We start from the raw sequence: 14,585 nt of genomic DNA on the forward strand, positions 1-14,585 counted from the left end.
TGTGATGGAGTGGAGTAGAGGTCACCCCCAAACACTCACGGACGGTAAGCAGCTTTAAGACTCATTAGATACAGTACTTGAATAGCCAGTTCACGAGAAAAATGTCTTCCCATAGCAAAATATAATTCTCTGGAGGCAGCGAAGCTTGACGGTCTTTTTTCGGTTGCCTGCATTTGGGGAACAATTCTGCAGTAAAACCCAGACAGGCATCCTAAAACTACCGTCAATCACCGCGGGGCAAAGTCTGTGACCTAGCAGTAAACACGAGTATGGTTGATGGTGACGAGTGGTGGTGGAGGTGCGTCAACAACGATCTCGCCCCGCGTCGGGGACTGTCAGCGCCATGTATAGGTGACACAGAGGCACATCCCCTAATGCCACTGTTGACCCCAAATGGACGTGACTCGAGCTAGCAACAAAAGCAACAACAACAACAACGTCAACAAAACAACAACAGTATCAATCTATTTTATCATGCAGGATTTTTTTTTCTTTTTTTTTTTCCACTAGCGTCGTTCGCCCCTGTGTGATAAAATGTGAACAATATACCCCAGTCACACCTCGGATGTAAACCTTGTTGGGACCCATCCGGTCAGAGTATTCAACGTAGTTAATTGTCCCTCGGGACAGGATATGGCATGTCACTCAATGCAGTCACCCAAAGAGTGCCATACATAGAGTTAGAGGAGGGTGGGCGCCCTTATCTACTACTTAACAACAACAACATTAGTAATGATAATAATAATAATAATAATAATAATAATAATAATAATAATAATAATAACGAAAATATGACAATAATAATGTAAAATACCTACTACTACTACTACTACTGCTACTACTGCTACTAATGATAATAATAATAATAACAATAGTAATGATAAACCGGATGTGCAGTTCCATTGCATTCAGAGAAAACATGGAAACTGCATACCCAGTCCTGCTGTATGCCTGCCGATTTCGTTGAAGTCTATGTGCTCACTTTGCCCTATTTCTGACCGTTTTTATTTTTGGAAGGGGGGATAACACCTTCAACAATCACTGGAGGGATTATGCTCCTCAGAGATCGCATTACTGAGGAGAGTTCATTGGACAACTTGTGCTATGATATCTGCCATCCTTTCACAATTTCTGAGAATTTTAATTAGCTGAGAAGGGCTGACCCCCTTAAAAATCATGGTTGGAATACTGTATATAGTGGAAGACCTTCCCAGTAACCAAACGAATTCACTTGGGAAATATTATTCAAATCTTTCCCCTATTTCTGATTATTTTTATTTTTGGGAGAGGGACTGACCCCTCAAAGAATCATCAGGGAGGTCGCGCTCCCCAAATATAGCATTACGGATGACAGTCCATTGTACTGTACATTACGTGCTAAGATATCAAAGCCAATTTTCAGATATGCCTCCCCTCCTCCTCACTCGCCGCCAGGAGGTTGCTTTAGTTACACACAACTGGCTCAAAAACTTTGAATCTGCTAACATTTTTCAGCCGTGCCTAGAACTGCTCGGAACCAACGAAGAGCTGCTTCGACGCTGGACACCACCTGCTTGACGTGTTCTGCCGAAGGTAAATCCAATGGAGGCAGCTATTAGGGGCCAATACACCCCTTTAGAAAACTTCATTTGACATGAAATAAAATGGCCCCATATGTGATCGAACTGCAGCCCTCGTGCCAAGATCAATCTCGATATTTTTCCATTTTCCGCTTTGCTACATAAAAAGTTTTTTTTTTTTTTTTTTTTTTTTTTTTTTACGTTGTGCGTGTGCTCATTTTCTACAGCCTCTCTTGTGCAGAGAAATATTTAAGATGCCGGTGTGTGTGTGTGTGTGTGTGTGTGTGTGTGTGTGTGTGTGTGTGTGTGTGTGTGTGTGTGTGTGTGTGTGTGTGTGTGTAGACTACCAGTCTAATATTACCACTTGCAAGGTGTAAAGGCCAGAGGCTGGTCCACTGTATTTCAGAACATAAATGGGCCTGTGAGAGACCAGCATCTTGACTGCATTACATGATGGAACACATTGCAAGAGAATCAGAAACATACAATGGACTGCAAACAACAATAGATCTACTGATTTTTAATGCCATTCTTATATTATAATATGGTGTGATACTGGTGCTGAAGAAGGTCGCCTTCACGTAGTGGTGCCGTTATAACCGGACATCTCCACTGCTGGGGTATATAAACATCCCTCATCTGCCCCCCTATCCACCAAATGGTGGATGGTGGACAGCTAAAGGAGGGCAACCTCAGCTTGCAGTCCGACAGGTTCAGTTCTAGTGAGTCTGGGGCCACAACAGCAACAGCAGGATAATGATGGATAGCAAAACATCATACCCGATTATTGCAAATATGATTATTATGATAATACCGGGCCGGGTATATGAAAAGAGTCCAGTCGGGGCAAAACTGTTGTTTCATCATAATGAACACAGTTTGTGTACGTGGAAAACATCCTTCCATGTGAACGAGTGGTGGCCTGTGAAGTCAAAGTACATCCGTTAAAGGACGGTAATTTAAGTGGCGTGACAACCTTCGTAATATCTTTTTCTTTGTGGTATATTATGACTCTTACTTCGTGAAGTTATTTTTCATGTTATGTATATTTAACCAGGACTGATGCAGTTCGCCTCAATAACGTAAAAGAGGAGAAAAATGGATAACATGCAATACTAAAAAACATTCCGGAAACCAAGACCTCCGCGAACGTCAGTAAAGTTGATTTACGGTTGTATTTCCTCTTTCCTACCTGACAAATATTTTTACGTCCTCACATAGCAAATATTATTAATTTATTGGCTTAGTCTGCCTTGTTACATAGTCTCACAGAGTGTATACCTCCACCAACACCAGTGAAATTTATGAATTACTCCTGCATCCGGATCCGAACGTGGATCCACTTCATTATCTAATTAACTCTTTCTTGACCCATTGCCCACCTTTCATTGAAATCCGGTAACAACTTTTTGAGACATCTTGTACACAAACAGACAAACAGACATTGGTGAATACTTATCCTGCGTAGAACATCGTTGACGGATGTAATAAGGAGCTGATGAGGAGTTGCTACACTGCCACCTAGTATATGGCAGTAAGTCTCAAGAGTAATAAAGCAGGAAGGCGTCATCCTCTTGTAGCTTTGAATTAATTCATACACCTAACACAACCTTACACCAACTTATGCCTTAAACCTCAACAAGAACAGTGAAGGGAGTTTAGTGAGCGCATGACGAGCAAGCGAGCGCCATATGATCATAATTTCCCCCGATATAAAGTTATAGGCATAATATCCGATATTGCATTGCTAGAGCTGATGCCAAAATCACAGTGTTACGACCGAAAAACTTTTTAAAATTTGATTTCATAACTGAGATGTTCACCGATTAGATCCGAACACTCCCTTGGAACTCTCGACATTCCAAGAGGTTCCTACGCCTTTATGGGTGAATTTTTAGTTGATAACAAAATCTACTGAATGAATGTATCACATGTAGAAACAATCTGAATTCTACTTCACACTGAAATAAAGTTATTAGCTTTCCTTAGCGAGACAGTCAGGTCGGGCTGGAAAGCTCATTTCCAAAGCTAGCAGAGAATAAACATCGCTAGCTGGCTTTCCTCGCTCGCTCGTAAACCAGACCACAGGTACGCTCTTGTCTACGAAATGTTAGGTCACTTTGGAGATTCCCTAACACCTCTTCCTTGGCTATTTATTTTGCCTGCTGCCTCGTAATTTACTTTTCGAGATCACTGAAGCAAACTAAGTCGATATGAAAATGACATAAATAACAAGTGAAACAATATTAATAGTAGTTGGCAGCGAAGTCTCCTATATCAGCTAAAATAAGGCACAGCCAGCGAAGGGCAGGTGAGATCGGGGCGTGTGGTGGAGAGGTATGTGGGAGGGGTGGGATGTGACAGTCTCTTGTTGCTGAGGGAGAGACATGGAGGGAGGGAGAGAAGAAGGATGGCTAATTGACAGATAGGAAGGAGAAGAAACACGAGAAACATACAGGGAGAGAGGGGGTAAGGGTTGAAAAATTGTTAATGTACAGAAAAGAGACTGAATCATAAAGGAAGGGAGGGAGAAAAGTAGGTAGGGAGGGGGGGAGGGGGAAGAAGTTAGAAAGGATGACCGACTAGCACAGAGGAAAAGAGAGAAGCAGGGAGAGAAGGAGGAGGTGGGAAGGGAAACGCATGAGAAGAGAGGGAGCGAGATAAATGAGAAAGAAAAGTCGTAATGGTATTTTCTAGTATATACTCTCGCCTATTCTAAGTATTCTGTGAAGAGAGAGTAGATATCTCTATTAATATTATTGTCAGACCACCGACAGTAGACCGCAAAAGGAGCGTGATTTGGGAATACTAGTATAACACACACACACAGACACAGACACACACAGACACACACACACACACACACACACACACACACACACACACACACACACACACACACACACACACACACACACACACAATCAGTCAATCAGTTAATCAGTCAATCTCCATCACTTCTTCTTCCCAAGTACAGTACCATACTGTACATGCCATATATCTTCACCCCATTGCATTTAGTCTCTCTCTCTCTCTCTCTCTCTCTGAAGCCACCCATTCATTTTCTCTTCTTTCCCCCCCCTGTCCTCACACACACGCGCACACACACACACACACACACACACACACACACACACACACACACACACACACACACACACACACACACACACACACACACACACATACACACACACACACACTCTTATGGTGTTAGGGCCAGACCGCCTCGTAGGGACAGTACGATCTGTGTGGTCTATGCATCTATGTAACTCTCTCTCTCTCTCTCTCTCTCTCTCTCTCTCTCTCTCTCTCTCTCTCTCACTCTCTCACTCTCTCTCTCTCTCTCTCTCTCTCTCTCTCTCTCTTAAAGACCTGGTAATTTTTCGCAGGCCCCTCCTTGACCTAGCTTTATGGTTCGTGAAGAAATACAAGATTGCGTGTGTGTGTGTGTGTGTGTGTGTGTGTGTGTGTGAGAGAGAGAGAGAGAGAGAGAGAGAGAGACAGACAGACCCATTTTTGAGAAGAATGAAATTGGAGCAAGCCAAGCGGAAACTTTACAGCAACAGACAAATCATACAGAAGCGAAGGAAGGTCAATAAGGCGCCAGTATTAAAAGTTCTGTTACGTTGTGGAGACTTGTGACAGGGTAAACAATATCTTGGCACATTCAAATAATGGTTTGTTAGGCTAGTTTATACGCGTCACACTTACTGTTAGATATAGAGAAGCTTTAGTTTTTTTTAAATATTATTTGTGAACTTAAGAAAACGTGCTGTCTCGATTTTTTTCTCTCGCTATCTAGTTCGACCTGAATTCATATAAAGAAGTATAACACATACTCAGGTTGCACAACGAGAGTTACTTGCAAACCCTATACATGTATATGCCACCAGTGAGAAGCAGCTGTTTAAGAAAGGGCATGAAGTTCATCCAGGGAAGACAATAGTCATTTTCATACATTACTCTCGTATATACTGTACAAAAGTAAATATATCCAGTGATTCCAAACACCGGCCGTAGAGCGTCACCTCAACCATCCTTTAACTGCCATGCTCTTCTGAAGCCACCCGTATATTATTCCTGCATTATTATTCTTTTTACCTGGAAGGGCCGTATTCCTGTTGGTTTGCTATAGAGATTGTAGTACTTCCTCCTTATTTTTGTAATGTATATTTTTTAAAAAATTCTTGTACTGCATATTATTGATGCAAATAATATATCGTTATAAAAAAAAAGTTTCAACAATTATTAGAATAGAAGAACAATACAAAAAAGTTACTGAAGCAGAAATACTATGAAGCCCCTTACGTCAACCAGAATACAGGTGACCATTTGATTAGTATTCCCCTCTTGGCCTGCCACCACCCCACTCAACGATGTAGCGAGCCTCGGGGCAGGAATGGCACACAAGTTTGTCATGATGGGTGGTAATTACATCACACCTGAGCACTGAGAGGCAAGGAACACCCACTACATCATTACAAGTCTAATACTCCTTTCCCTTCAAGATATGTTTTTTGCATCATTACTATGTGAAACTGTTCTGTTTCTGTCTGTCTGTATGTCTGTCTCTGTCTGTCTGTCTGTCTGTCTGTCTCTCTCTCTCTCTCACGAAATTTGCTCTCATATTCCTTCATTTTAAATTACTGCCTTTCCTCTTTACTTCTTCAGGGGTAGCCAGCGCCAACGTGTATCAAATACTTCGTGATTTTTCGAAGTCAAACTTTTTAAATCTTAGCCCTTTTCTTGGATATCGCATTTGTTGCTTCATTTTTATGATGTAGCGGGGAAACAGCTTTCAAAATCGTGCTGTCATTCGTGATCATCTTTAGTGCTGAAAATGAAGACAAAGGAGCATAAGAAAAGAAGATACTCGCAGTAGTTCAGTTGCCCCATGCTAAGCAGTTCCTATAGAAGTATAACTGGACTACGAGAGTAAAATATGGATAGTTATGTTTTTCATGGCTATATCTCATCCCAGTCCCGCCAAAACACTGAAAGTTAATGTGCCATACAGGAGGAGTGTGTTGGAATGTAAAGATAATGTGGCCTTCCTGTACTGCAAGACTATGCACAGCAGTGTTGACAATGCAGATGCTTGTGTAAGGTGTAGTGTTAACCCTTTGAATTAGCTGACGTTTTGTTTTGTCCTGATGATTTTATTCAGGCTGTGAGAATTTTTCGAACTGGGCGCATTAAATGTAGCCTTGAATAGCCTCTTGGCTACCAGTATGTTCCCCTAGCCTGAATAAAATAGTGTTGAGAAGGTAAGATTAACTTGGAAGAAAATGTAATCAGATTCAGAGGGTTAATATGAAAGATCACAGCTATAGCGACCAATACTTTATGTTTTAATGATGCAAAGTAAGCAGTGCGTGTATGATGTTGACGACATATTTAGAGTTTTAGCTGAAGAATGAAGATTTTAAGTAGTTTCGGCCTTCCGTCATAATCATAACATACCTTTTGTGTATTATACTTTAGACTTGACCTAGACACTTGAAGGATAGACCGAAATATAGTTAAGCAGTACATCACCTTTAAATACTTCTGCAACGCCATTATTTTAAGATAATGGGTTTCATAACCTACTGAAGCATATTATACAAATGACCAAAAATTACAGTGCAGGCTAGTAATACTGAGCAAAAGTAAAGACTGGATCTGAATAAAGCACCGAAAATTAGCGTCACATAAAAATAAAAAAGACGAAAAAAATCTAGCTATAGAATCGTGGCGACGAACGAAAATCACCAATCATTCCGGGGCAAAAAGTGTTGAACCATCTAATTGGGTCCTTACGTCGCTGATTAATGCCACATGAAACTATTACTTTTACAGGTTTATGTATAATTTATCTTGCTTTATTTATCTCATTTGTTCCGGATACCTTTTATCCGTAAAATTTATTCCCGTCTAAAACACTGATCTTTTAATCCATCACCGTGACGTCCCATCCTCTATTTATGTTGCCCCTCAACCACAGTTCGTGCATTATTTGTGGCCAATATTTCTTTTTACTCATCACGCCCTTCACATTAGTCATCTTGTCCTCCTCATCCTTCTCTTCTCTTTCTTCCAAGAGCCTTATTGTTCCTTCCTTCTCCTCCTTTTCTTCCTTTCAGCTGCCATCCTGTCCTCCTCTTCCATCTCCTCCTTCAGTCTTTCTTTCAGTAACCGTCTAGTTCTGTTACTTTTCCTTCCACAACTATCTCCTTTTGTTTTGCCTCCTTCTAACAACTATCTCCTCCTCCTCCTCATCCTCTTTCCAAGAAACTACCCATTCCAGTGCACCCTCCCTCATCTTTCTCCCTTGTCCGCCTTCATTGTTGGTCTTCTCTTTCTTCTCCCAGCTGTGTGTCAGTGGAGAGAAGGCAGTCCCTCCCCTCTGTCTGTCTGTCTGTCTGTCTGTCTGTCTCATGGTAGTAAGAAAATAAAAAGGAAAATCAAAGAAAACTGTTACTTGTTTGCTAGCCATTTTCTTAGGAAGACATTTTCTAAGAAGTTCATATTCCACATTCACTGGTCCTCACACTCGCCACACACTGTATTATTCAGTATTATCCTCTGTCCAGAGCGAGATTGGGAGGGATAACTCTTTTAGAACCAGCGTAACGTCATATGAGTTTTCCTCTTTTATGGACGCGTCAGTGACCATATGTAATTAAGCAGGATAACCAGTTTCATCGTAACTTTGAAATATCCCCCCGTAGGACAAGACCTTCTCCCATCATTCTACACGGTGAACCATTTGGCTGTTGTTCTATTCCATCCTGTATCATCAAACTTGCCAATTTCATCTCTCCATTTTGTTCTCAATCTGTCTCTTCCTCTCACTCCATATATGGGTTGCTTCTTCGATTTCTGAGTCCTCCATTTGTTATCTGCTCTACATAATTATCAATGATCATATTCCTTTATTGCTTCCCATTACATGTATGATTTGAATGCGGATCACTGATATTGAGGGTTTCATCGTTTTACAACTTCCCTATAGCTAACTGAATTACATTTTCTTTCTTCAGCTTTTCTCCTTTTCTTTCAGTAAACACCGCCTCAGCTTATTTCGAAAGTTCCTTCATCGTTGTCATCTGTGTCTTCCTGTTTTTGTAAGCGACATTTTCGTTCTGTGATCTGAGCTTTGTCATTTGTCTTGAATCACTCTCTTTTCCCTTCCTACCTTTTCTGTAACCTTTTCCCACACAGATCTCGTTAACCTCGTCTCTCACTCCTTCACTCTTTAGTGGGTGTGCAGAAACTATGGCTTGGAGTGTACAGTGTCTTTCAAAGCGAAAGGAAAAGAACCAAATATCAGACTACGTCTGGATTTTGCCTTGTTTATAATACATCAGTCTTTCAGTTAGAAACATCAAAGTCCATTCGTCATCATCATCATCACCATCACCATTATCATCATCATCATCATCATCATTATTATTATTATTATTATTATTATTATTATTATTATTATTATTATTATTATTAAGAGCAAACGAGCGAAGCGAGCGAGCGATGTTTTCTCTTAAGTTTGGAAATGAGCAGCCCGGCCCGGCCCGACCGTCATGGTAAGCAGAAGCTAATAACTTATCTCCTATGTGAAGTAGAACTGAGATTCTTTCTGCATGTGATACATTCATTCAGTAAATTTTTTTTATCAACCAAAAAACCCATGAAGGCCTTGGAACACCCTGGAATCTCGCGTTTTCCAAGGGAGTGTACTGTTCTAACTGGCGAACAACTCAATTACGAAATCATATATAAACTGTAGATATATAGATATAGTTATATCTATCTGTCTGTCTGTCTGTCTGTCTCTCTTATTTTCTCTCTCTCTATGTATATACCTATCTGTCTGTCTGTCTGTCTGTCTCTAAGCCTGATTGATCACGTGCTCGTAGAGAGGTCGATGATGGGAATGGTTGTTGATACGAGGGCCGTGAGAGGGCGTTGTGGAGGTCTGTCAGATCATATGATTGTGGTATGCAAGATCAAGCTGAGAGGAGTGAGGTGGATCAGGAGAGAGAGAAGCAGTCAGGGAGAAAGACTGAAAGTTGAGAAGCTGAGGATTAGAGAAATGGCAGATGATTACAGGACCAAAGTAGAGGAGGATTTAGAATCAGTGAATTGGAATGAAATGGATCTAGACAGACTGTAGAATGCATATAGGGATTGCTTAGTTGGGAATGCTAAAGCAGTGTGTGGTGTGGCAAGAGTAACAACAAAGCAGAAAGGTATGGCATGGTGGGATGAGGAGGTTAAGAGAGTGGTGGAGGAAAAAAGGAAGAAGTGGCTAAAGTGGTTACAGGATAGGGGTTCAGTTGAAATAAGAAGTGAGTATCCTGAGAGCAAGAAGCAAGTAAAGAGACTAGTGAAGAGGAAAAAGAAGGCAATGATAATCTAGGGAGAAAAGTGAATGCGAACTACTCTGAAAATAGGAGGTTATTCTGGAAAGAGGTGCGGAAATGTAAAAGTGAAAGCGGAAAGAAATGTGATGGTGTGAAGGATGTAGGTGGTAGATTATTAACCCATGGGAACGAAGTAAGGACAAGATGGAAAGAGTATTTTGAATGCCTGAGGAATGGGAATAGAGAGAGCAGAGCGGCTGTAAACATGATTGGTTCTGGGGTGTGCAGAGAAGGAATGCAGTGCCAGGAGACATGACACTTGCACAGGTGAAGAGTGCCGAGAAGCGGCTGAAAAATGGGAAGGCAGCTGGGGTTGATGAGATATATGCAGAGATGCTTAAGTGTAGTGGAGAGAGTGGAATTTTGGAGTTATGTAAGAAACCATGGAGTGAAACTGTGCCTGTAGAGTGGAAAAATGCTGTGATTGTACCCCTGTACAAAAATAATGGTGAGCGAAATGAGTGTAAGAATTATCGTGGCATAAGTTTACTGAGTGTGGTAGGGAAGGTATATGGAAAAATCATTATAGAGAAAGTAAGAGAGATCTCAGAAGTTCTAGTGAGTGATGAACAGGATGGCTTTAGGAGTGGCAGAGGATGCGTGGATCAAGTATTTGCAGTGAGACAGGTAGCAGAGAAGGCTTGTGAGAAGGACCACAAGGTGCTTATGGCATTCATGGATCAGGAAAAAGCATACGGCAAAGTGGACAGAGAGGGATTGTGGAAAGTTTTGCGCATGTATGGTGTAGATGGTAAGTTGCTAGGTGCCATCAAGAGTTTTTATGATGGTAGTGAGGCATGTGTAAGGGTTAATGTGGATCTAAGTGAATGGTTCACGATCTGTGTGGGCGTGCGACAAGGTTGTGTGATGTCCCCATGGTTGTTCAATATACTGTATACATGGATGTGGTGGTGAGAGAAGTAAGAACACGCGTAATGGAGAGAGGAATGGCGTTGGTAATGAATGGTGATGGATGGAATATCACAAATTCGTTGTATGCTGATGATGCAGTACTGCTTGCCAATTCTGGACAAAAACCTGGTAGGCTAGTGCAGAGTTTTGCTGAGGTCTGTGAGCGTCGTGCCTTGAAAGTAAATATAGAAAAGAGTAAAGTGATGGTTATTGAGAGAGAAGGTGACTCCCGCTGCAATGTTACAGTGAATGGAGAGATACTGGAATTGGTGAGAGAGTTGAAGTACCTGGGTACAGTGATAGCAAAGAGAGGAAAATGTGCAAAAGAAGGTGAAAGTAGAGGACACAAGGAAGAAAGGTAGCTAGTGCAATGAAGGCCTTGATAAGAAACAGAGGCTTGAGTGTTGCAGCTGCACGAGGCTTACATGAAGGAGTGTTAGTGCCAACTTTAACATATGGATGTGAGACTATGGTGTGGCATGAAAATGAAAAATCAAGAGTAAGAGCAGTGGGGATGGGACTGCTGAGGAATGTATGTGGTGTACAGAGGGTGGATAGGATACGAAATAATGTGATTCGTGGAAGGTGTGGAGTGAGGAAATCGGTGGACACCAGAATCGAAGAGAGAGTACTGAGATGGTATGGTAATGTGGAGAAAATGGATAACAATAGAGTGGTGAAAAAGGTATACCTGAGAGAATCTGAAGAAGGGAGGAGGCGAAGTAGGTCAAGAAGAAGGTGGAGAGATATGGTGGATGAGTGTGTGAGGAAGAGAGGTTTGGAAGTCGGTGAGGCTAGGGAACTGACAAGAGATCGAGCTGGCTAGATGAATGTTGTGAAGAGAAGTGCATGATCAGGTATTTGGCACCTCTTTTTAACGTGGCAGCTTCCGGATTGACTCAATCGAATACATTTATGTGAAGCTACAGAACGTGTTGAAAGTTTTTGGCATATCAGACAGAGCCAGAATTCCAGGGGCTTGAATGATGAGTGAATGGAAGCGTGGCCCATTGGATTGGGCAAATTTGGGCTGTCTGGACATTGCTACTCCCTACCCTGCCCTAGGATGGGAAAGGAGGTCCGGATGATGATGATGATGATGGTGATGAAATATATATATGCGATTTTCACTAAACTATGGGTGTGCTGTTTCCTTCTGTGTGATACTTTTGTGTGATTACAGGTCGAATTCAACAGGAAAGAAGAAATATTGTTAAGACACTTTACATTAAGTACCTTCAAAAGTCAAAACCTTTGCCTTTAATTCCCCCATTATTTACCACACACAGTATGATATGACACAATACTATAAAGTGTAATAATGAAAACAGTGATCCCAGTCAGAAGGCTGCCCAACATATTAGGGCTTTTAATATCGCCGCCTCCCTCGCCTTCCTTCACCTGTATATCGTTCGTCCGCAGCAATAAAGTTTCCGCTTGGTTACTCTCATGACCTCCTTCTTATATCACAGTAATAGCCTGAACTTCCTTCCCCCTCATAATCGTATTTTCCTTCACGAACTATAAAACTGGGACACGAAGAGGCCTGTGGGAAATGGTCTGGTCTTTAGATTGAGAGAGAGAGAGAGAGAGAGAGAGAGAGAGAGAGAGAGAGAGAGAGAGAGAGAGAGAGAGAGAGAGAGAGAGAGAGAGAGAGAGAGAGAGAGAGAGAGAGAGAGAGAGAGAGAGAGAGAGAGAGAGAGAGAGAGAGAGAGAGAGAGAGAGAGAGAGAGAGAGAGAGAGATGAAGGAAGACGAGGGGCTGAGGTGGATGAAGCTGCAAGTACAGTCGACACCACTTTTTCTTTAGCTTATCTATCTCTATCTGCCTATCTATCTGTCTGTCTATCTATCTATCTGTTTCTGTGCCGATCTACATAATGCCTGACGTCGCATCCTGTGAGCGGCGGCTCCGGCAAAATATCCCCCAGATGGGTTTCTCTACGTGTTAAGTAACGGTCCCTCATCCCACACCACACCACCTCCCTCACTTACACTACTTTTATCTCTTTACTTCATTGTGGCATCAGGGTCATCTGAAATGTGAACCCATTTAACTCCAATGTTAAGTTTCCCTCCTCCTGCGGCCCACCATCTTCCTTTCGTGCGATAGGGTAGTTGAGTAACGTAGGTACAGCCAGACAAAGGAGCCGCCAAGTTATACCAGAACTTCCACATAATGGCATCCTTCTCCTGCACCATACACCCAAGCATAAGTTGGCGCAGTAGTTACCATCCCGTGCTGGAACTGACTGCAGTAATTACGTTTAGGAGCAAGATTATTTTTGCAAATTTTGTTCTCGAAAACGAAAAGCTTGAATGCAAAAGTTATACCAAAGAAACAAGCAATTTGACAGGAAGGTAATACCCAGCAAATGAACGAATTGCTTAACCTCTAACTCTTTGAATCCATGAACGTAATTTGTAGTTCATTCCTGCCAATATCAGGAAGTTTTATTCAGATTAGGAGATACTGGAGAGGGACGCCTTCATGTGGTGGCACCAATGCAACCAGGTTGCTCCACTGCCTGGTTATGCAAACTTCTTTCACCTACTCATCCCTCGAAAGGAGGATTGTGGGCTACTGGAGTGGGGCAACATAGCCTGCAGTCCACTGGTTTCACGTTCCATATGAGTCTGGGGCAACAACAACTACAACAACAACAGCAAATGCAACAACAACAACAACTCAGATTAGGAGAGGTGTCTGGCTGTGATGGTATTTTATGATGGCAGTATCCAGTGCCTGTGGAGTATCTTAAAGTCAATAACTGTCAGTAGATGACAGGAGTAAAACTTAAATAACACCCCCACCCTCAGAACCCGGACTGAATGCATGAAGCCTCTGGAAACGACTTTTATTTTTTCCTATGTTAACGCCAGACTTTTTCTCTTTGCGATTGGAGGCTTATTGAGATGTAAAAGTTAAGTTACATGAACGGAACTTAATGAGAGAGTAAAGAATAAGAGTTTGAATTATAAAGTTATAACATCATAACAGTATAACAACTAAAATATTGCACACATCCATAACGAAATTTTTGCATAACGTCAGTGGACCACTTTCGTTGTTACTCATCTACACAGGCTGGAGCATGTAAGGATTTGCATCTGAGGGATGGTATGGGTTTACAGCTCACACAATGTCATTCAGAGGCGAGTGAACCTTAATATCGCCTTAAATGTCGGGACCAGGTAGCCTAACCCCGGGCCTTTACGCTCTTGATTGGGCAATAAGGACAATGATAGACAGATATATAGAAGATAATTATGTAGGAGGTAGGTAGGTAGGTAGATATTGATAGATAGATGGATAAACAGAAAAAGATATTTTTTTTTTTTTTTTTTTTTTTTTTTTAGTCTGGGAATGTGCCCTCAACTCAGGCGTCGTCTTGGCCCTGATCCTCTCATACATAATTATACTCGTACATGTTCATACACCTGGCGTATGGACAACACGCCAGGAATGGACCAGAGCAGTTTGATGGCAGCGCGTGATGGGGCTGTGTGGGCCTCGCCGGTCTGGCCCTAAAAATTGTTTTGTCGTGACAAGGAATAAGAGCAGTTCTTGTCTCTTGCGAAGGGTGAAAAAATGTTATCGTGGGAAACGAAAAGGAACGTTTTAATTTTCTTATGGAAAAGGTACTATATCAAAGGATGGGTCAACTGTCTTTGTGATTCCATTATGAACTGAGATATTCCAGTTA

Source organism: Coenobita brevimanus, chromosome 13 (assembly GCF_032717465.1).
Source record: "Coenobita brevimanus isolate Jiangsu-jjx chromosome 13, ASM3271746v2, whole genome shotgun sequence".
Taxonomy (NCBI): domain Eukaryota; kingdom Metazoa; phylum Arthropoda; class Malacostraca; order Decapoda; family Coenobitidae; genus Coenobita; species Coenobita brevimanus.